General features: G+C 38.4%; 1 long non-coding RNA gene across 1 annotated transcript in view; it reads right to left on the bottom strand.

The window, feature by feature from the left end:
• Positions 1-386: 386 nt before the first annotated feature.
• Positions 387-23,002, bottom strand: part of LOC125960764 (uncharacterized) — a 220,515-nt gene continuing 197,899 nt past the window's right edge. Inside the window, exons 2-3 of the long non-coding RNA XR_007470773.1 lie at positions 4,164-4,223; positions 387-420 (exon numbers count right to left, since the gene is read on the bottom strand). This is a non-coding gene — a long non-coding RNA (uncharacterized LOC125960764). The remainder of the gene's footprint in view (positions 421-4,163; positions 4,224-23,002) is intronic.

Here is a 23,002-nt window from a genome sequence, read left to right on the forward strand (position 1 = left end):
AAAGACATGACGGCAGGCAGACATGATTGTTCAAAGTTATGTAGATTAAGTCAAGGTTCTTTTAAAAACACACACATCTGGTCCTTCCTTTCCAATGAGAGATACAAGAAAAGAAGGTGCTCATATATGAAATGTAGTCATGTCTCTTTTCTAAGAGCTCAATAACCTGAAAAGGTGACATATCCCAAACAAGAAAGAATATAAGAAGAGGTAAAAGAAAAGAAGACACAGAGAACGAGTTTTCTAAAACCCACCCCACTGGTTATTCCGTAAGCAATTAAATACATACTCAGAAGTGTTGAGTTTAGAATTAGAGCACCAACCATATGCAGTTAATATAAATAGCAGCATGAGGTGTAAGATATTCAACAAGTGTGGAAAACTCACCAGATAATAGCATCACCACAGTAGACAGAGAACCTGGAAGCCAAAAAGCAGCTGAATCAGAATTCACGAAATGTAAAGGAAACAATTACGTTCTCCAGAATTTACCTGGAAGCAAAATCTAAGTGAAATCACTCTATCTAAGCACATTTAAATTCTAATGTTGCCTTGAAATCATCTGGAGATGTGTAACCTTTGCAGGTTCTTTTCAACCTAGCCGACTACCAGACTTATCTCAGGAGCTTTGTAACATGCAGATCTCTGGGTCCCAATCTTTGGGATTTTTATTCAGTACATTTTGGGTGGAGCAATGGGTACTCACTATGGAATATTTGGTGAATAAAATATGAAAAAGCTTAAAGAAAACCTATTACCTGTAAAGCCACTGTCTGTAACCCATCTTTTTATTCATGTATATCTTTTTATCTATGAATGTAAAATTTTTCAAGTCAATAATATTTTCAGTAACTTTAGGGGGTCACTTTATAAAAATATAAATGAAGAAGAAATATATGTTTATGGCTAAAAATCAACATACTACATATCAATGCAAATAAAAACATGAAAGAATGCTCCTGTTATCTTTCAATAGCTGCTCTCACAGAGTTATTTACTGTTAAATATAGATGTGTCTCTACAGTCTTTATTTTACAGTCTTTACCGTGCTGTTTATGGCAAGATTGTGTCCCAGCCTCTTCTACCCTCTTTAATGTGGTTTTCTTCTCATTTGCCCAATGTGTAACGTCACTCGGCCAGGCTATAGGGATTTTTTAAGAGGAAATTGTACCATAGGTAGCTGTAAACTCAGTGTGTCCATGGGAGGAGGTGAGTTCAGAATCTTCCTATGTCGCCCTTTTGAGCCTCTCATCCTTTACGTATTCATTTTGAATTTATTTCTGTCTGTATTTTACATAATCAAAATTGGACTACACATATTGTTCTGTGAATTGACTTTTTCACTTTATGTTATTCTGATTTATATCTAGGTTTATCTAAAACTATTTCTCTTAATGTTTTTTATAGCTATATAGTATTCCATAGTATAAATAATCATAAACATTGTAGCCTTTACTGTGCTTTTACTATTGTTCCTAACTTATTAGTTTTACAAAAAAATATGTAATATATATTTATGATATATATGTAAGATGTATATATGTATCTTCATTTATTTGAAGTTTTTTGCAGTATAAATTAGAAATGGAATTTCTGCATCAAAAGTATGTGAACTTAAAATTTTAGACACAAAGAGACACATGCACGAGCAGAGGGACAATCACGTGAGGACACAGGGAGGAGACGGCCATCTGTAAGCCAAGGAGGGAGACCTCAGAAGAAAGCAAGCCTGGCAACTCCTTGATCTCAGATCTCCAGCCTCCAGAACTAGTGAGAAACTAAATCTTCATTGTTGAAGCCACGCAGTTGTGTGGTATTTTGTTATGGCAGCACTAGCAAAGTAACACCAGTATTTTCGTCAAAGAAACACAACGAGCCAGAACATGGGATTCACTGGGAATTTAACTCCCAGCTTCTACACAGCCTACTAGTAATATGCAACTATTTATTTAAGGGAGGAAACTGGAAGTCTAAAGGATACAAAAATAATCTTAGGCCTGGGGAAAATTACTATTTTCACTTGAAAATACCCTAATTTTCATAACCAGTATTTTTTAGTTCCCTGGACATAGGTAGGCAGATATTTTTTCTCCCTTCTCTCTCTCTCTGGCTCTGTCTTTCTCTCCTCTCCTGATAAACATTTCCTTCACCACCCTCATTGTGACTGGCCTTTCTTTTCCACAGGTTGGATAGGTGTGCTGATTAGGCTAGAAAACATCTGACGGGAGAGAAATGAGTTAACTAGAGACACGGTGTGAGGTTCTAACTGGTAAACTTCTTCTTAACGTCCAGTTCAGATTACATACTGGTTGAGCAGGATCAGTAGCAAGAAATCAACTGATTTCTTCTACTTGTGGTTTACCCACTCACATTACCTCATCACAGCAATGTCTCCTCTCCTGCCATCAGTCAATGGTCCCGGGAGCAATGTCAAACACTGACCTGCACTGGAATGTTCTCCAGATCACAGCCATGCTCCCCCAGGAGCTGTGGGCAAACTGGCTTTCCTCCAGAAGAAGTCAACCTCCCCTCATTCCGCTCACTAATAACCCTTCCTCACTTTTGTTTGGATCTTAATGACCTCAACAAGAGGTTTGTCTCCTTTTTTTAATTTTTCCTCAACAGCAACACAAAATGGCAGATAACCCAAAGAAATGAATATAATTTAGATGTAAAATAAAATCTATCTGCCACTGTGTGTATGCAGCCTGTGCGTCTCATTGGCATGCACCAGATTGGACTGAATGGCAGGAATTTCCCAAGGGACGATAACCTCCAGATACTGCTACGAAAGCTTTATTCCCCACACTCTGCAAATTATTTAATTTAAACACTGCTTGATATGACTCTCTGAGGAGAAGGGTGTTTTCCCAGATCCATTTTTAATTTGTTGGTGTGTATATGCGTGTGTGCACATAGAACCGGCCTCACAAATGCATTCACAGCTACAGAGACTAAGCGCCAGCTTCTGATTTGCAGAACCTGGAGCTGCAAATTGCTGTCGAAAACTAGGAAAATGATGAAATGCACATGTAATTTCTTCTTTTGTTGGTGAGGAAAGAGGCAAAGGTTCAGTTGTTCACGTCCTATGGTCCCTACTCCCAGACACTTTCCATTTACTTGGGAGATATAACTAAATACTTTTTAAAAATCACATGCGTGCATGTGTGTGTGCACACACAGCTAATTTCTCATAGTAGAAAATGGTCACATCCATGGATGCATTTTACTAAACCACGAGAAGTAATGCAAAGATTAAAGAATCCATTTCCGTCAACATTGGGTAGTACTGTATCATGGGTCAGGGAGATAATTTATAGCATTCTTTTAATCCTCCTGCTTCTTCCATAGCTTAACTTCTCTTGCTTTTCTGCTACATATTAATCAGGAAGGGGTACCTGCTGAAACAAAACCCTGAGCATTTTATTCTATATTATGTATTTTGTCAAATGCCATCGTGAACAATCTTGCCTTTTTAAAGGTCCCATTAAAGGATCCAAATGAATTCCTCCCTTAGACAGAGAAACCTTACATAACGTTCCACAGAAGCGCTAACACTGCCACAAACGCAGCCTTGCACACACAGGGCCCTCACTGGAAACGGTCCTGTTATCCTGGTTAAAGCAACTTAAAAGTAAATAAGCATTAGACAATAATTTCAATATTAACTTACTCTTGCTTCTTCATCGGAGCAAGCTAAAAGCATGTGAACTCCTTTTCACCCTTCACCCAGGCCCCCTCTAGAGCTCTCCCTATGTGGTACCCTCAGCGCAGGTAAAGTGACCTCCTTCCTCCTACCAGCCTAGCTATTTATTGACATAAGCTTGCATTCTGGGCATTATCAGCTTAATGCATAATTCAAATCTCTTGCATGTGGCCTGCACCTTTGCCTTATCCCCTGCATTCTAAATGAAAGATAAGAGGAAGTATTTCCAAAGTGGGCACACAAAAGGATTCCTGAACATCGACAAAGCCCTCTCCCCAGGCCAGTCCTCCCCTACCCCTCAGAACACTACTTGCCCTGTAGCTCCTACACACCCTCAAAAGGGTGCCGGATTGAGAAGCAAACAATCCAGGGATGGAGGGAAAGTTTACACTGAGTGGGGACCCGAGAACCTTTGGGAAGTAGAGGCCTCTAAAAGTGGAAAAATCACAATTATTACCTTGAGTCATATTCTAGACCGGCAGCCAGATGTTTTCTGCAAAGCGATAGTCTCAAATCTCTGTAATTCAAAAAAAGAAAAACTAGCTTTAGAATGTGTATATTTCCCCCCAGTGGGTCAAGGGAAGCTGTGTGTGGTGGGAGGGGAGAGAGGGCAGGGGGTAGGTGGGAAAGGCTTCTCAATAAGACCGAGGGAAGGAGGAAGAGGAAAGCCAGAAGGAAGAAAGAGGGGAGGAGTAAAGGGCAAGAGAGAGGGTGAAGGGTTAGGGTACAAACTGACTGGGGGACACAAAGACGAGAGAAAGATAGGAGTGTGAGAAGAGAGGGCTTCAAAATTAACTGTATTAGAAGGTTAATTCAGTCAAAGTCAATTCAGGAAAAGTAACTCCAGTGATTTTTTTCCCCCCATACTGAATTGACTGCCTTCTGACTGAATCGATTAAATTAACTAGTTTTTTTTTTTTTTAATGATGTGATGTGTGAAAAGAGAGAAAATGAGCGAATAAGTCCACCTGCAAATACACAGATTCAGGTAACCTCTATGCTCTGATTTGAACACATTGACATCTTGGCCGGCATAAAAAAACACACACACAGACACACATGCTTATGTATGCATACGCTTATGGGTGTGACAACACTGAATTTTGTTGAAAAGTGCCACTGTTTTCCCTAGAATGTTCACAAGCATAGTATATACCTACATACACATAATATGTATACTGAGTTCTGTTCTTTCCAAAAATTAATTGTCTTTTTGGAAAACAGTTTATCCCTGATGGAGAAAGTATGCTGTACACATGCACCAATATCATTTATCAGCACCATTTTTTAAAAGTAAGGTTCACCTCCCCTAATGCACTTCCTCTTTTTCTTTTTTTGTTAACATCTTCATTGGAGTATAATTGCTTTACAATGGTGTGTTAGTTTCTGCCTTATAACAAAGTCAATCAGCTATACATATACATATATCCCCATATCCCCTCCCTCTTGCGTCTCCCTCCCACCCTCCCTATCCCACCCCTCTAGGTGGTCACAAAGCACCGAGCTGATCTCCCTGTGCTATGCGGCTGCTTCCCACTAGCTAGCTATTTTACATTTGGTAGTGTATGACCCCTAATGCACTTCTGCCGAAGTCAGGACATGATACTAAAAACTATAAGGTCATCAATATCATTTGGCCTTATTACTAAATATGAGATTCTTGTAGACGCTTTTTACATGCCTTTTGAGTCCACCAAGCAATAATTCCTCCTTTTTTATAAACATAATGACATGAATTATTAAAAAATTAAAGGCATTTAGAATAATGGTCCTCCATACGCAAAGTATTTATTTCAACTTTCATCATTCATAGTTTATCGCATTGACTTTTTTTCATCAGTTTACTTAGTATTAGGCTTCCACTGAACTCATCAATAAGAAATGAATTTTGGTAACTTTCAAATCCACTAGATTATTTTTCCTTTTATTCGTAGTGAATTTTTCTTCTCTCAGTGGTAGTACTGCAATAAGTCAGTCATTATTTCTTTATGTTTTCCCTTCTTTCTTTAGTATTTCATTTCCCTTTACAGCACATCTTGTGATCACAAAGAAAACAGAGACACTTATTTCTTTTAACAGTTGAAATTGCTGCAAGTGATTTAGCTGTCATTTAATTTGATTCCACTCTTCTGTCTGTGGAGAAATATGTTTAATGTACTGGAAATTATGTTAATAAAAAAAAGCATTATCTCATTTAATGAAATAAATACACAAATATTTCAAAATAAAATAAAGAGGCAATCTTCACCGAGAAAATGTCTCTTATGGTTTGCATAAAACAAACAAATGGGAAAAAATTATGAATACATTGAAACACTGACAAAAAATTATGCCTACATTCAAAAGGGGAGGGGAAGTTTGGTAACTGAATTAGCCATAATTTAATCAAATATTTTTTGGAAAACTCTGGGCACATATGAAGGATCAAATTATTAATTTTATATTTCTGATTGCTGCAAGAAAGACCATTTAATTTTTCTGGAATGGGCACTGGGTTTTTGAAAAGTTTTCTTTGTATTTTTTTCTCTTCTATTTCAATTGGTCTTTCAATGATTGCTACTGCTTGAATTAATAATTATCAGCAATCTCATTGAAAATGTGACCCAACCCATGCAACTATAAGAAAGGTTAGAATTCCTTTGATTTTGCTAATCAAAACAGAGTCAATGAACTAGTTCCAAAGCTTTTATATATTAAAATTTATCTAATGCACAAAAAGGTTAAATAAATATTGTTAGTGATTTGAGCAAAACTTGAAGCAATTATGTAATAAAAGCATGACCACAGTAACAGAAACACATAATTAGCAATTTAATTACTGGCATGAAGACAAGCTAAAGATGTCAATAAAAAAAAAAAACTTTAGTGACAAGCTGATTTTATTCTCCTTATGGCAATCTGTGAGAAATATTCACCACCTGATGAGTAAAACCATTTTTATACAAACTACCTATCCTTCCACAAACTGAAATACCCAATTTAAAATATTTCTGATTTCATTTCATTGCATAGTAAATCATTACATTTTTCTCCCATTTAGATTAGCACTTTCTATTCTCTGAAAATACAATATTTCCAGTCAGCCAGTAAAGAACGTTATGTTTTTTTTAAGTGAGTTAAAGTAGCAGGTGTTCTTTGTTTCAATTTCATTTCTTTCCAGCTTCAATAATGTGTTTGACAGAAACGCTTCCTTGTGTATGACATTCCAAATATTCTATCTTTTCTTATCTTCTAAGTTTCAGCTGAGAAGCACACATAAACCATGGATTGTTTTAAAAGGAGATAAATGCCAAGTATAGTAGAAACAGTCAGGCTAATGAGGCATTCCCCTAGGGCTTTCACAATTTCTTTTTCTCCCCCATCTCTGTATTTAGAGTTATGGTGGGAGGTAAAGAAGAGAAATGAGTAAGTTTAGTTTATTGTAATATGATCCACTTGTTTTTTTTCCAGCACCATCCCAAGTTTCAGATTTTCAAAATCTTGAACTACTTATATTAAAAGTGTTCAATGAATGCTTACTACCTCATATGTCACTGGTATTTTACCAGTAGCAGAAAACAGATATTTCAAGATAGAACCATACTGAAAGAAGTTTTCCATCTTGTGATAAAAAGTGAATCATCTTGGCTGGTATTCAATAGCCACTTGTACAAGCCCAGTGCATGGAGTGAAATCATGAAAGTCAGACTTGCTAAGAAGTTTTGTCTATAAATACCTTTAGGGCATGATGGAATACACTTAAGAAAAGAAACTCTAGCCACAAAGAACAGAATAAATAATAACTCCTAATAACATTGCCTTTTATAATTAACCTACTGATTCTAATCATTTTGGCATATAGTTCCAATCAGATATCTTAACTAAATATTCCAGTTTTGAAAGAAGGGTGTATAATACCAACTCAAAGTGTCTAAGGAAATTGAAAATGTTTTTAAAAGCATATTTTACTTGGCTGCAATTTGATAAATGTGAAGAGAGCAAATATAACTGGGAGATGACTTTTTTGGAACCTCCTGCCTAATATATTGGTTACTAGAACCATTCATTTCTTACACATATTTGTATTAGCGGTCCCTTGCTTCCATAAAACGTTCCCTTTTCTAGTGAGCTTTTCATCACTGTTCATTATATACCACAATCAGCTTCTAAGTTTCTGTTTGAACCATAAACCTAAACCTACTTGGATTTTTCAACTATAATCATCTAGGCCTGAAACTCTCTTGCTTTCTATACTTTTATGGTCCAGATACAAGTTGCCATTAACAAGCATGCTAATTTACAAACCTCCAGGGAAGACCCCCCTGTATTAGCCAGCAATGGTACCTGCCTTTGGGATGGTTAAGCAATGGTACCTGCCTTTGGGAAAGCCCACAGTCTAGTTAAGAAGATGGTGTGCCAAAGATAATGTCGCATCATAATTCAAGTGTAGTTATGATAAATGCCAAACAGTTGACACAATAAATCAAAAAGGTTCATAAAATAAAGGGAGCACAGTGTCTTTGTGGGTAGATCCCTTTATATGTGGGTACTATGGTGAGAATCCTATAAAGCTTTAAAATGCAACATCGCATGTGAATTTATGAACTGAACAGCCCCTTGTAGAGGTGAAGAACTCAAGATTCCAAGAGGTAAAATAATTTACCCAAACAAAAATGTATTCGAACGGGAACTCGCTTGTTCTGCTGACTCTAAGTTCTAGGTATAAATAAGAAAGCATTGGAGATGAAGGGATGAGCAAGGAGATATGTCAGGTAGAGAGGAAGGGAAGGGACTCATGAAAATGTACAGGACAAGGTGAATTGTTTACCGAGGGAGAGTAGCAAGAGCAGTGAGGCAAAGATTGGAGATAAAAAAGATGGGAACAATGGAAAATTGGGAGTGTGTTTTCTGGGCAGTGAGGAGTCTCGGATGGTTTCTGAGATGAAGGCAGAGTAGAGCAGGAATCGGAAAGGTGAGAAACAAGAGGCAAAAGGTGGATGCTGTTGGTACTCCACCCAGACCCCTGTCCCCCCAGAGGCAGCCCTCTTCCAGTTGCTGGGAGTGTTGGCTGCTCAAGCCCCTCAGCTGCCCCCTTTTCTGCGGAACTGTCCTCAGCCTACAGGATCCACTTCACCAGAGAGGTTCAAACTCCCTCCCCATCATCCCATACAAGGACTGCCTGACATAGGAGTACAAAAGCCAGCTCCTTCGACTTGAGGGACATCAGCTTTGTGGGGTAAGTTGAAGTGACCCTTTAGCTGAAGCCACGTGCCCTGTCCTGTGTCCTCACTCCTTTCTCCTCTTCAGTGCCTCCTTGTCTCAGGCTCTGCTGCTAGGAAACCCGACCCAAGAGGAGGCAATCTGAGCCTACACTGTCTTCCTCTCCCTTAGGGGAAGAATGATTCATGCTGTTAACATGAGTTAACAGGTTAGTGACAGCAACTTCACCCGGACTCACCCAGAAAATAATCAGTGCACAGGAAAAGCAACCAGGGTATACATGGAGGCCACCTAGATATGAGTTTGTTTTTCTGGGCTTCTTGGCTTTTATTGTTCAAAGAATGGAATTTGTATGGAATTGATGGGGGAAGTTTATAATTTGACCACAGTAGTCTGCATGAGAGAGACAAAGAAGGCTTCACCTTGGGTGGATGTGGAAAAAACAGAATACTCTCTTATGATAGTAACCCACCAGCAACTCAGACTTTCCCTTCTAACCCCAACAGAGCTTCACAGCTTAGTCAATCATTAAGTTCCATTTCTCATCCAATGGGAAACATCCCTGCTGTCTGCAAAAAACAAACCCTAAATTTACACGTATGTAAGCTGTGAAATGAAAAAAAGAAAACTTTATAATACTGGGAAACCAACAAGCTTTCCGGTTTCTTTTCAAAATATAACCAGATTTATGTTGCACTCCACCATAAATACCACTGTATCTTGTATTCTTATACAATGCATTGATATTCTCCATTACACCAATTAGGCACATTAATAATTGTTTGTTTGTGTCTAGGTGAGAGTTTCTGAGTCATCTTTCAAAAATCCCTGGTGCTACTTAATATGATGATTACTTGCCACAAAAAGAAAACTTTTCTTCAATAACTTTCAGAGCATAAATTCTAAGACAGCTTACAATAGTTTTATACTGAGGGAGGAGTGGGGCGAGGACGACCCAGAGGAGAATATGAAAATTATCAGGCTCAGTGCACAAAACTTCACAAGCTGATATGGTTATATTTTCTTTTCTTAGTGAGTATCCTTTCGTTTTCATGAGTAATTTCTTTAAAATAATTTGTATCTAATATTCAATCTTTCTCCCTCTTTTCCAATATTGCTAGCTACCTGATCGCCCATCTTCTCTTCCTACCATATATTTGTTAACAAATATATTCTCAGAATGAGTATCCTGCTTGTGCAATGGGATTGGATGATTATTCGCAAAAATTAATAGAGAAGTCAAAGAGAATGTGAAAATGTGACAGCAGTGTTCTCAACCTTGAAAAAACTTAACCTGGGGAGCCTGGTGAACATACAGATTCCTGGGTCTCACCCCAGGCATCTTAGATACAGTAGGTCTGAGGACAGGCCAGGAATCTCTGTTTAATAAGTACTATGGGTGATTCTGATGCTGGTGTCTGCAGACCAGACCTTGAAAGCCTCAGCTCTAGTGATCTCACACTAGTCTTTGAACCATCTTTGCATATCGTTTATAATCTCTCTTCTACTAAACCTCTTTTCTAGCCTAGATGACTGGGTTATGGTAGGCTGGACTGTTCCTAACTTACACACAAGGAATCACCAAATCCTTGCTTTAAAACCATAATGCCGGGCTTCCCTGGTGGCGCAGTGGTTGAGAGTCCGCCTGCCGATGCAGGGGACACGGGTTCGTGCCCCGGTGCGGGAGGATCCCACGTGCCGCGGAGCGGCTGGGCCCGTGAGCCATGGCCGCTGAGCCTGCGCATCCGGAGCCTGTGCTCCGCAACGGGAGAGGCCACAACAGTGAGAGGCCCGCGTACCACAAAAAAACAAAAAACAAAAACAAAAACCATAATGCCTATCTTGAAAGGTACTCCGATATGGGGGGAGGACATCAACCAGTCAGAATAACAGACAACACCTGAGTGTTGTTGTTACTGCCTTGAAATACAGCCTCCAACTGCCCCTAAATAGACAGTGGCCCTTCAATTAGATCAAGCCATTTGGAGATGAGACTTGGGTCTCAGGTTAGTTTCGAGAATGGACTCTCACCCTTTACAGTGATGCATTTAAAAACCGAGTAACCTTTGCCTAAATGCACAATTGGCTAAGTGTAAACTATCAATTTGTTGCTAACTTATTTTCCCTCTAAGTAATGAAGAAATACTCAGAAAAAGATATTTCACTTCCATTTGGGATAAGGTAATTCCTCTTCAGCATCACACATATTTGTGCACCAACAGGGATGAGCCCAAACTCATTTTCTCTAATTTCTGGCAGTTTCTTAAAATAAATATCCAGGGCCACTAAAATGAACCCCAATAGTAATAGCAATGATAAAAATAAAAGAGGCAGACCTTAAGACATTTAAATATAAAGACAAACTGGTATTAGATGCTTCTCCAAAACACTGTCTCTGGGGCAAGTAAAATGAAGCCAACACACAAAGGAGTACTTGCATGCTTGTGGGTTGTGTGGAAAGAGGTGCCGGGGAGAAAGGTGCTTTTTTAATTGAATGTAATCCAACAAAGATTTGGCAGAATACATATTTAAAAGGTTGGGAATGCTTGCAGAAATTGATTCGTTCACACTGTTGTGAATCATTTAGCACACACTTCAGAGAGAGTTTAGCATCTTAGTCTCTGCCTCCCACTTCCTAAGAAAGGCTGTTAATCAAAATGAAGACTCCTAGAGGCAGCCTTGGGAATGGGACAAAGAGATGAGCAGGAAGGAGCACCACAGGGAATGATTTTTCTCCTCTAAGGGGTTTTTTTCTCCTTTGAGCATGGAAGGTTTAATGCAATAGCGTCATATAAATTAATATATAGATTCTCAGACTGGGGTCATTTTAACAGTTACATAAAAACAAAAGCAAGTTCTATATTTAGGAAATGCTTTTGAATGCCCGAGTCCAAAAGTACCCATTTCACTTAACTGCAGCTCTCTCCTCCAAATTGTAAGATTATAGCGTAAAGGAGATTATTACTGTAAATTACCTAAATGAAATGATTAAAAGCGTCTGTATTTGTAAAAATCTTGTCATGATTATAAAAGAAAGTTAAATCTCCTTCTTTAAAGAAAACAATGGTACATGCCATTTAAGTGCATTTTTAAAAATAATAAATCTACCAATTCACTGGTGGACTATAGACCAGGACATTAGAAATAAACCATGTAAAAGTTGAAGTTCACGCATGCACACACATACACAAAACTGATAACGTAATAAGGTCAAGAAAATTTGCTAGATTTCTTTTATTTTGAAAGTGCCAGTAAATTTACTAGAACTTTCAAAAGATGATAAATTACCAGCTAAGTAAAATATGCAAGCAATAAATTGTTAATGGTTAGGCGTGATAAATGATGTTTTCAAATAATTACAATAACAAAAAAAATCATACTAAAGAAAAAATACACAGAGTAAATATGTATTTACTTTCTGGAAGATGAACAAAAACAAATGTAGAGGTTTCCAAAACCAAGGTAAGATGAGCAGCAGCAGTGGATGGGATTAAGTACACTAACCACATCTCACATAAAATCCCTCATTCACTAGGCCACGACCACTATTCACAAAGTAAAACTCTGGCACATGTGCGCTATTCCCAAAAAGGTCTTCTCCCACAATTATTGCAATATAATAATGAGCTGTATTAACATCATATCCATCTAGGAAAAATAGTCCAAGAAAGGGGAAAGTGAAGAAGAGGAATTCATTTTTCAAGTAGCTGTGGTAATCGAGATACCCAAATAATCCAAATAACAGCTCATTTAAAGGTCGCTTACATTTGGTTTTAAGGTGCATAATACTGATAGCCATTTTGATCCATCCCTTTGGTAGACAGAACAAAAGTAATGAGAGACAAATTTACTGCTTCATCATTTGGCCAAAAGCAGAAACTCTGATCCTTAATTCTTTATTTTAAAACACCTATTTCATGCCTTCGGTATGTCAATACATAATTTTTTTTTATTTTTTATTTTTTTGCGGTACGCGGGCCTCTCACTGTCGTGGCCTCTCCCGTTGCGGAGCACAGGCTCTGGACGCGCAGGCTCAGCGGCCATGGCTCACAGGCCCAGACGCTCCGCGGCATGTGGGTTCCTCCCTGACCGGGGCACGAACCCGCGTCCCCTGCATCGGCAGGCGGACTCTCAACCACTGCACCACCAGGGAAGCCCAATACATAATATTTTTAATTTAACTTTCATAGCCACCCTATTCCTATCACCATTTTATAGGTGATGATGAGGGCAGAGAGTGGGTGAGTACCTTGCCTGGCTTTGTGCATTCACACCCTGTCTCACCAGTTCTCGTTCTAAATCAAAGGCACAGGGAAGCTATCCAGTGCCGTCATCGTTTTCACATTCATAACCCTTGGTCAGAGCTTCTGCTCTCAAGCCTCAGTCGAGTGCCTTCTTCTCTATGTAAGTAGGTTACAAAAAGGAATTTCATAACATGGATTCTCTTTCCCTCCACGTGTAAAATCAATATTCATTTGTTTAAGAGGAGCAACTTGTGACTAGAGATGGGAATGCTGAAAACGTGATTCCTATAGACAAAGGCGATCTCATATGTTGTTTAATTTTAAACAGTGGTTCTCAACCCTGGCTGCACCATTAGCATCACCTGGGGAGCTTTAAAAGAAAATTCTTGCCCAGACCCCATCCCCAGAGATTCTGAGTTAATGGGCTGGGGTGGGGCCCAGGCACTGGTATTTTTTTTTTTCAAAAGCTCCCTAGGTGACTCTAATGTGCAGCCAGGGTTGCGACCCACTGATTTTACAGCCTGGGTACTGCAGCCAAAATATAAGTACACGATGAGGCAGTACAGCTGATTTCTAACCTACAGTAGACAGTGGATTTATACTCACAGGCAAGTGGATCTTAGTTTGTAAGCAAGAAAATGGGAATAATAGTGTACTACATACCAAAGCTAAAGAATTAAATTAGAAGGCTTTTCTTCTTATCCCTTCCAGATATGGTTGACCTGAAGCTCAAAACATTTGTTTAGGTATCCTGAAGGAGAGGAATTGGGGCGTGAGTACAAGAAAAAGGATATCATTAGCACATATTCTATAAAAAAAAAAAAAAATCAACGTTCTCCATTTTTACAGGGGGAACAAATGTATTAGATAAATACATGTTAAAAGCTAGCTTAGAATAATTTTTGAATTGCCTTTTCTCAACATCTCATTTCAAATTCACATGTACTTTTATACAATTCAAGATCCTTGGAGGCAATGAGGTATTGTTATAAGATGGATGGATTCATCTTCCAACATATTAGGATAATGGTACTGCCCATTTTCAGGCTTCAACCTTTACCTGAGAAATCTCTGCTAGGAAAAAAAACCCAACCCTGAGAGACATGTGTCAAAACTTAATCATTTCACTTCGGTAAAAAGTTACCTCGAAATGATAGCAGACCACCATTTTCTTTTAATTTTTAAAGAAAAGTATTCCAAATAGTAATGACATTCAAAAGCATTTTAACTGCACTGATGCTTTCCAGGTTCCCAGTCACAGCACCGTGTTAATAGCAGCATTGTGAATGCCTTCAAGTAAAAGCAGTAGGGCTGATATTTCATTAAAATCTTAGATTCTTTTTTAACTCCGGTGGTAGGATTGGGTGACATGATAATTACGTTATACAGAGATTTATTACATTTTGGTATCAGGCAACATCCCTTGGCCTATATCTGTATCTGTGATATACCTGAGGTTTTCACGGAGAGCAAGCCTGGTACAAGAGTGTTGAGGAGCTCGAACACAATACTTGACCTAAATACATTATGTAGCACCGGGTATCTGTTAAATAGGTCAGCCTGGGCTCTCAAAAGTTATGCAAAACTTATTTCTTCCACATAGGAGATATGTCACTAGTCAAGCTGTATAAAAATCAGCTTTCTAGGCAGGAAGAAAATGCTCATCACTGGGGGCGAAAAGCTCTTTTGCCATACATAAAATGTCTTAAATACTATACTATGCCTGTCATATGTCTTTAGGCCACAGAAAGTAATAAAAGCAATAAGGCTGATGAAATGCCTAACAATTCTGGGATTCATTTAAGTGGATGGGAGTTCTTTGAACACTGCTATAGGAATTCTTATTCTTCCAGCAAAAGCAAATGAGATTTCGAAGGCGCACAGGTCTCCTACCAAACCTAAGCGATGCCTATTGTCACAGGATGCAGACCCGGCTGATTGCTTTCAGCAGTGAAGAAATGACGGCAGTTCCGGCTCATCGGGGCTAAGGTGGTTCCACCTCTACCTCCACTCCTACTTGGGACAAAGTTACCTTGTTCTTGCGCAACGTGGCTTCATTAGTTGCCTTAGGTGCGCAGGCTGTTATTTTTTTTTTTGCGGTACGCGGGCCTCTCACCGCTGCGGCCTCTCCCGTTGCGGAGCACAGGCTCTGCACGCGCAGGCCCAGCGGCCATGGCTCACGGGCCCAGTCGCTCCGCGGCACGTGGGATCCTCCCGGACCGGGGCACGAACCCGCGTCCCCCGCACCGGCAGGCGGACTCCCAACCACTGCGCCACCAGGGAAGCCCCAGGCTGTTATTTTTAAAACATCAAATAAATTGAAGGCTCGCAAAACTCTTTCCACCCTCAAATCAGTAATTTTTTATGGTGCTAAGGTTTCTGCATGAACCCTAGACGCTAAAAACATAGCCAATGGTTCTCAAAGCGTCATCCCAGGGATCAGTATCACCCACAGGAACTGGAAAAGTGTTGGAAATGCCGATTATAACCCACCCCACAGAGATGCACTGAATCAGAAACTCTGGGGAAGGATGCAGTGATTTGTGCTTTAACTGGCCCTCCAGTTTGAGAACCCCTGAACTAAGCTATCACTTAGCTTGAGAGTGGATCTAACAGTTCGAACATAACAAATCAACTCTTAATTATACTTACAATTTGGGACAAGAATTAAGGTAAATTCAAGAACATCCTCAGACCTCATATTAGCCAACATCAACCTCTTCCTCCAAATAAACTTTTTATAAACAATGGGCAAGTACAATGTTTATAAGAGGTCCCAAACCCTTTCCAACTTGAAATGAAAAACTCACGGGACTTCTCTGTTTCTGGAAATATGAATTAAAGCAGTAGACTTGTTCACAAGAAATAAGGTGTGAGGAAAACTAAAGCAACTACTCCAGCTACTAGCTAATCATATTCGCTTAGGAACTGAAAAAAAAATAGAGTTTAATAAGGAAGTTAATTCATAACAAGTTGCTATTTGTGGGCTTTTTTAAAAACACACATTTCTTGAAGACTAAACCTTCATAGGTAGGCACTGGGGGATATAATTCCCCAAATCCCCATAGATTTGTGAGCAAAATAATATGTACTACGTTTGGTTATTTGGTCCTGATGAGTAGCTCTGACATGCTAAAATAAAATTGCATGTTTCACTCGTCTCACTGAAGGACCGAGCTTTTACCTTTCATCTCATTACCCTCCACACACTCTTAGTAGGTTTACTTTAATGTATTTGAGTTCCATTTCCAAGAACGCAAACTCTTATGATATTTACATGATTGAAAAACATTCATTAAGGAGACAGGAAATGAAGTGTATGCAAATTTGAAGCAAGCTAATAAAATACATTTCTTTAAAGGAAAAAAAAATCTATCTGTTCCTGCTAACCCACTAAAAACAAAACTCAGAGCAAAACAGATCACAGCTGCTCAGCTAAACCGTAATGTGCTCTGGGAAAAGGCGCCCACCTTACCCCATACACCTGTTTGCCAACAGTGAGGCGGCAGCAAAATCTGCATGAGGATTTTCAGAGGCATAAAGTAAACAAGCATCTTCATTTCACATTATCACACTAGACGCTCAAACAGGTTTTTACTACTAGCTTCTTGCTGATATACTGAACTTCACAGAGGTTAGCCACGTACTGCAGGTAGCTTCTGAGTCAAATTCAGTTCCTCTGGGACAAGTGATTATTTTCTTCTCTCTCTGACCTAGTGAATGCAGCAATGCTCCACACACAGTATTTCTGCCCTAAAGGCATTCATGTCCCACCACCTTACCTCCTAATGCTCATAATAACGCTAGGCAAAGTGACAAAAATAAGTCTGTCCTTAGTTTGCATATCGAAAACAAAATCCATACAGTGCTGCTGCTGCTTCTATTGCTTTGTTAGTTCATCATTATTCACCACAGTTCTTGCCTTCATTTGCAGAGTTTGGGTTTTAATGTAATGGCCATTCAATAAAAATGTTGCTTTTAAGGGTTTGCATATCATCCCATTTTCTCTTCATCCCTTCAGCAACCATATGGCAAGCAATCAGGTCTGCAATCACTAGGTCCATATTATGTAGAGCATGATTTCGGCATTATGCTATTACCCATCTGCTTCTATAGAAAAAGACATGAACCCGTGTATAAGAGGTCAGTGGTTTCACCGCACACCGTATTCCAGAAATCTATCTCTGTTCACTTGAGATCACTTTTGTGATTTACTCTAGTCTCCAGGCCAGACTTTCTCTCCCTCTCTCCTTTTTTTTTTTTTTTAAAGAAATACAATCAGTACAATTTGTCTGTCTGCCTATTGTATAAAATTATTTGTAACTGTCAGAGGAGGCACTTAAACTTTCTTACTTAGGGATTTATCCAGAGATTCTGCACTTAAAAAAAATGTGGGCGGTGGAGAGAGGAGAAATCAATCTCACCTGATTTTACATTTTTAACTGTCTGCACAATAAAGATGACAGAATCTTCAGGCAGAAGCAGACACAGAGGAAGAGGGGAAGTTCAGGCTGCTGCCTCCAATTTGAGGGCTCCCAGCACCAACCTAGACTAACCAATTCTTCTTGGCTTAAGGAAAGTGCTATATATAAATCTATATATCTGCATCTATTTTCTTTCCCATATATATGTCTGCCCTGTGGGTTCACATACAGGATCTTTGAAGAGCAGACTCAACTGGAGTGCTGAATGCTAATTCAATGGAATGCTTATTTGGGTATTTCATAAACAGAGCACTTATAATGAACTTCAGATGCAATCAGTTATGCCTACAAAAAGACTCAAAGTTTGGAATTCCATGTAGTGTAATAACCCAATGACTTTGTTACGTAAAACTTCTTATAAAATACTTCCACCGCTTTCTACACTGTTTCAAACTATTATTGGCTTTTAGGAAGCAGGATAGGAACACACCAAATGGGCATGAAGCCCGAGGCACGGAATCTTCTGCAAAATCTACTGGGGCCATCAGAAGTGGCTCAGAGCAGATGTGCTTTCTGCCCCATCCACTGGTTCTCAAACCAGCTGGGGAAGTTTAAAAAATTCTGATACCTGGGTCCAAACCCCAGAGATTCTGACTTAATTAATCTGGGGTGTGGCATGAACTATTGGATTTTTTAAAGCTCCCCAGGTGTTTCTACTGTGCAGCCCAGATTGAGAAGCTCTGGTCCAATAAGACATAATTAAATAAAGATCATCTTATTTCATTGCACCATTTAACAAATACAATGACAGGGTGGGGTGTCAGTACTACAAAAATTAATGAAAACCGTAAAACGTTCAAGGTATAACAAGGCGAAAAATTACAAGCTGACAACCATCAATTATGAAATAAATATTATTCAACAGTGGAAATAACAATAGTGATAAGACTTCTATGTAGATTTGGCCTACAGTTTTATTTACAGCTTTCAAGAAGCCTGAATGTCATAGAGCATGCATTAACAATGTTAATGCTGGAACTTTAGTAAAATACTGACATTTAATTAAAATTCTATAATTAAGAATGATCATTACACTGTAATAGAAAAAAATAAAGCCAAATTACTCAATATTTATTTGTACATACTAGTAATTATTCGCATAAAAAGTATACAGGAAGAGGCTATATATCACTTTCACAGATCACATGTGACCATAAACTCAGAGTTTTGATGTGTGTTGTATTTTGAAATCAGTATTCTTTAAGGGCCAATACTAGGGAAAGCAGAACTGAATTATTCACAGGTTTTAAAAAGATAGTCTCAATTTCATTAATGTTTAACACAATTTGCTACAAGCAAAAAAATCTAAAATTAATACTGATTCTCAGAGCTTAACTCACAGAACTGAGCAGGAAATACACGGATAAATGGGAAGTAGATCTGTATTGAGGCTGTTGAGATTCTTTCTGAAAAATCCTCTGCCCACCCGACAGACAACCGGCTTGCAAACAAGAAAAACAAACAAATAAATAAGAAATAGATAAATAAGAAAAACGTACTAACCCTTTCTGATCTGGAAGGGCAGAAAGTACTCAAAGCGAAAATTCTAGTTTCTCCTCCTCCTGTCTCACAACACCACCTCCTTCACCACTCTCCTTTTTTCTCCAAAGCCTTCGGGCTTTTTCAACCTTAATCCCCTCTCCATACTGCAAAATCTACCACAAACATCTCATTCATCCAAAGAGTAAATGCAGAAAAATAGTGAAAATACGTTGTTGCTCGGACAGCCTATATTTAATCAAGACCCAAATGCTTAAATGGATGGAACTTTAATGGCAATGTTCAAGTATTAAAATTCACGGGACTGCATCTGGGCACAGTACTCAGTAGCCTAATTCCATCTTCCCATGGCCATGGCCACAGCCACCCACAAGAGCACATCTTTATGCAGGAGAAACAACTATTTGTAGGACTCTAATCTTGTTGGTGGATGTGCCCCTGTCTACACTGAAAATGGCAGACTCCGATGTCCCACCTCCGTCGGTTAGACATCGGCACATCATGGGAACTGGTCCATAGAGGTTGATTCTAGTGGGTATTATCCACAACCACATGACTCTCTGAATTTGTTCAGTTTCACAGTCACTCGTTTCTTTCCTTTATGTATACCTTTCAACATTATCATTCCTTAATCATTTCCTCTCTATTAGAACTCACCTTCTATGGCTCATGCCCTCCATGCTCAAATCAACTGAATCAGAGTTTCGTTAAGAGGATGTGAGCAAGTCATTTTGCTTAGTGGTGCAGGAAAGTCATTGTTCATCATTTTTAACATCTCACAGAATAGAAACAAAATATGTTGATTGATTAGATGTTGATACAAGTCATTATTCATTATCAAAATTCCTTTCCAAAAGTTGACTTGAACTGAGTTAAGATACAGAACGTATATACAATAAGATTAAATGGTTTTAACTATTAAAAGAAAGAAAAGGAAAATAGTCCAGGTGTGAAGGTTAAAACAGTTTCCATGATTGTCATAAAATTTGCCCCTGTGCTTCCTGGCAGTCAAGGAAAGAAAGAAACATGGTAACTTATATAAGCTTTATTATCATAAAGAAAGGAGCACAGCAGTTCTTCAAATTAGACAAAGATTTCCCTGGCACTAAATTTTGGAAGACTGTCTCATGGGGATATTATACAGGTGGTATTGAATAGCATAATTCCCAATGCCTTCAATAATCTTTTTTTATTGCAAAAGAAGACATGGACACTGGATCTCTGTGCATTCATTTTGTGTACCCCCTTTTCCCATGACTTCTTTCTCTTATCATATTTTCTCTTTACCTTTATTTCCAACAATATCATTACTATTTTTGTTGTTGCTATTATTATTCTCTTTAAAGTACTATATTACATATATTTTGTAAGCTACCTTCATCTTTTTGATAACAATGCAGAGTATAGAAAGTAAATAACTAATTTTTAATGAAGAAGTATTGATCACCAGGTTTGGAATCTAATACTTAGTTGAGACTCTTGCCACCCAAGCTGAGATTCCTGGTAATCTGTGGACTGCCATGATCTAAGTTCATCGTAGAGACATAATAGTCTAAGCATTAGACTCCACGGCATTGCTTTTCAAACTTTAACATGCATGTGTGTCACTTGTTAAAGACGAGGATTCTGATTATTTCTGGAGTCAGGTCTGAGGTTCTGCATTAGTGACAACGTCCAAGATGATGCTAATGCTGCTAGTCTGTCGACAAAACTTTGAATAGCAAGGATGGTAGTCAATGACCGAGGCCACACTCGCTATTCAGGACACAAGTATTCTACGTTGCTAACTCGAAGTCCATAATCTTGGGAAACCAAATGAGCAGCTAGTAGAGTTTCATTATATTGAGAAAACTGTGGAACCTAGCCATATTATCTCTGCATGCAAGTGGACCAATTACCTGTGAGCGCTCTTGGCTGTATGTTAAAAGGTTCTCAGTCTCAAATCTCACACATGTTTAGTCTGCCTAATTGCTAATTGGTTTCGGTTGTTTGCAAATTTTGTCTCTGGTCAATTGAGACAGTAAGCATCTTGAGAGCAAGCACTATGTTTATCCATCTTTGTTATGCCCCACTTCTCCCAGCCAGTAGCAGTTACAGGTGTTTCAGAAATACAAGTTGGTTGTAAATGAACAGTCAACAACTAAAATGCAATGATATGGTCCTAGCCATGGTGACTAACAAGCAATATTCAGGTTTGAAAATCATTAAAACCTTAAATGTCTAAACGTTTTAGGAAACAGGCAGCATATAGTTGACAAAAAACACATCATATTTAAATTACATTATCTATGAATCTTGCTTTAAAAGCCATCCATTCATTCACGAATTCATTAAACGTTTATTGAGCACCTCACTACTTACAGTCTGTTGAAGTTGACAGAAATAAGGCTGACATAATTAAAATCCAAAGAGAGCCAGGTAAACTAAAAACACTGTATTAGTCTGGGTCCTCTGAGACACAGATGCTGAGATGGGATTATAGGAGAGGTTGGGAGAGCCCTTAGACCATGATGCACTCTGAACATGAGGGAAGAATGGATAGCTTCTACATAGGTAGAAGCTCCTGCTAGGAAGGCTTAGCAAGCTATAGGGGAGTCTTTGTGCCACAACTGGCTGTCAGAGGAGATCCAAGTGCCCGAGGAATACCATGTGAGTAAATATAATTTAATATTTATATTTGACACCCTCACACAAATGAAATATGTCTGTAACAGTAAATATACTCAATAAAACCACATGTACCTCAATGTAAGGGAAATATTAACATGCTATGTGTTAATAGATTCCTCTGTTCAGTCAAATTATATCATTTGAAATTCACGATACTGTTTTTTTACATGAGCTTATTTTAGACATGACCCTGTTTTTAGGTACTATAGGCATCTAGCAAAATAAACACACGCATACACACACATACTTTAAACCAAGTTAACTACCTAACTCCAAATCTTTTTTTTACTTGATTTATTCTTTAAACTATAAATTCAGTTATAATCCTTGTGTTTATCTTATAGAAGTCTTATTTTACTTGTATTTGCATATGGTTAAAATTGCCCAATATAATTTTTTATGAATTTCAAATAGACTCAAAGCTGGAAGAATTTAAGATGCATATTACTTTATTCATTATTTTAAAAACAAGGAACAGGGGCTTCCCTGGTCACGCAGTGGTTAAGAATCCACCTGCCAATGCAGGGAACACGGGTTCGAGCCCTGGTCCGGGAAGATCCCACATGCCGTGGAGCAACTAAGCCCGCATGCCACAACTACTGAAGTCCACGTGCCTAGAGCCCGTGCTCCACAACAAGAGAAGCCACCGTAATGAGAAGCCCACTCACCGCAATGAAGGGTAGCCCTCCCTCACCACAACTAGGGAAAGCCTAAGTGCAGCAATGAAGACCCAATGCAGCCAAAGATAAATAAATAAATAATAAATTTTAAAAAAATGTATTAAAAAAATAAAAATAAGGAACATAGTTGTTCATTATTTTCTTTATACATAGCTACCAGTTTCAACCATTGAGTCAGGATGAATCTGAGAATACTTAATATCTTTAAAATAAAAGTCAATGCGTTTCACTGATTATAAAGTCTATTTGTTAGATGATATCTGGTAAAAATCTGTAGTTTCATTTTTCTATTTCTTCCAAAAGTTTTTTGTATATGAGTCAATATTCTATTGTTTTGGCAAAAATAATGTACAGTTCTACATTATCTGATCACTATTTCTCAGTTCAGTATTAAATGCACTAGGGGACAGTTTAAGTTCGATTCGTTATACCATTCAAATTTTATAATCCATTTCATTTGGTTGCCTGTGTTGCCATTTTCTGGCCAGCCATGAATCAGCTTCCCCTGTGTACAGATAT

The sequence above is a fragment of the Orcinus orca genome, chromosome 13, assembly GCF_937001465.1.
Source record: "Orcinus orca chromosome 13, mOrcOrc1.1, whole genome shotgun sequence".
Lineage (NCBI taxonomy): Eukaryota > Metazoa > Chordata > Mammalia > Artiodactyla > Delphinidae > Orcinus > Orcinus orca.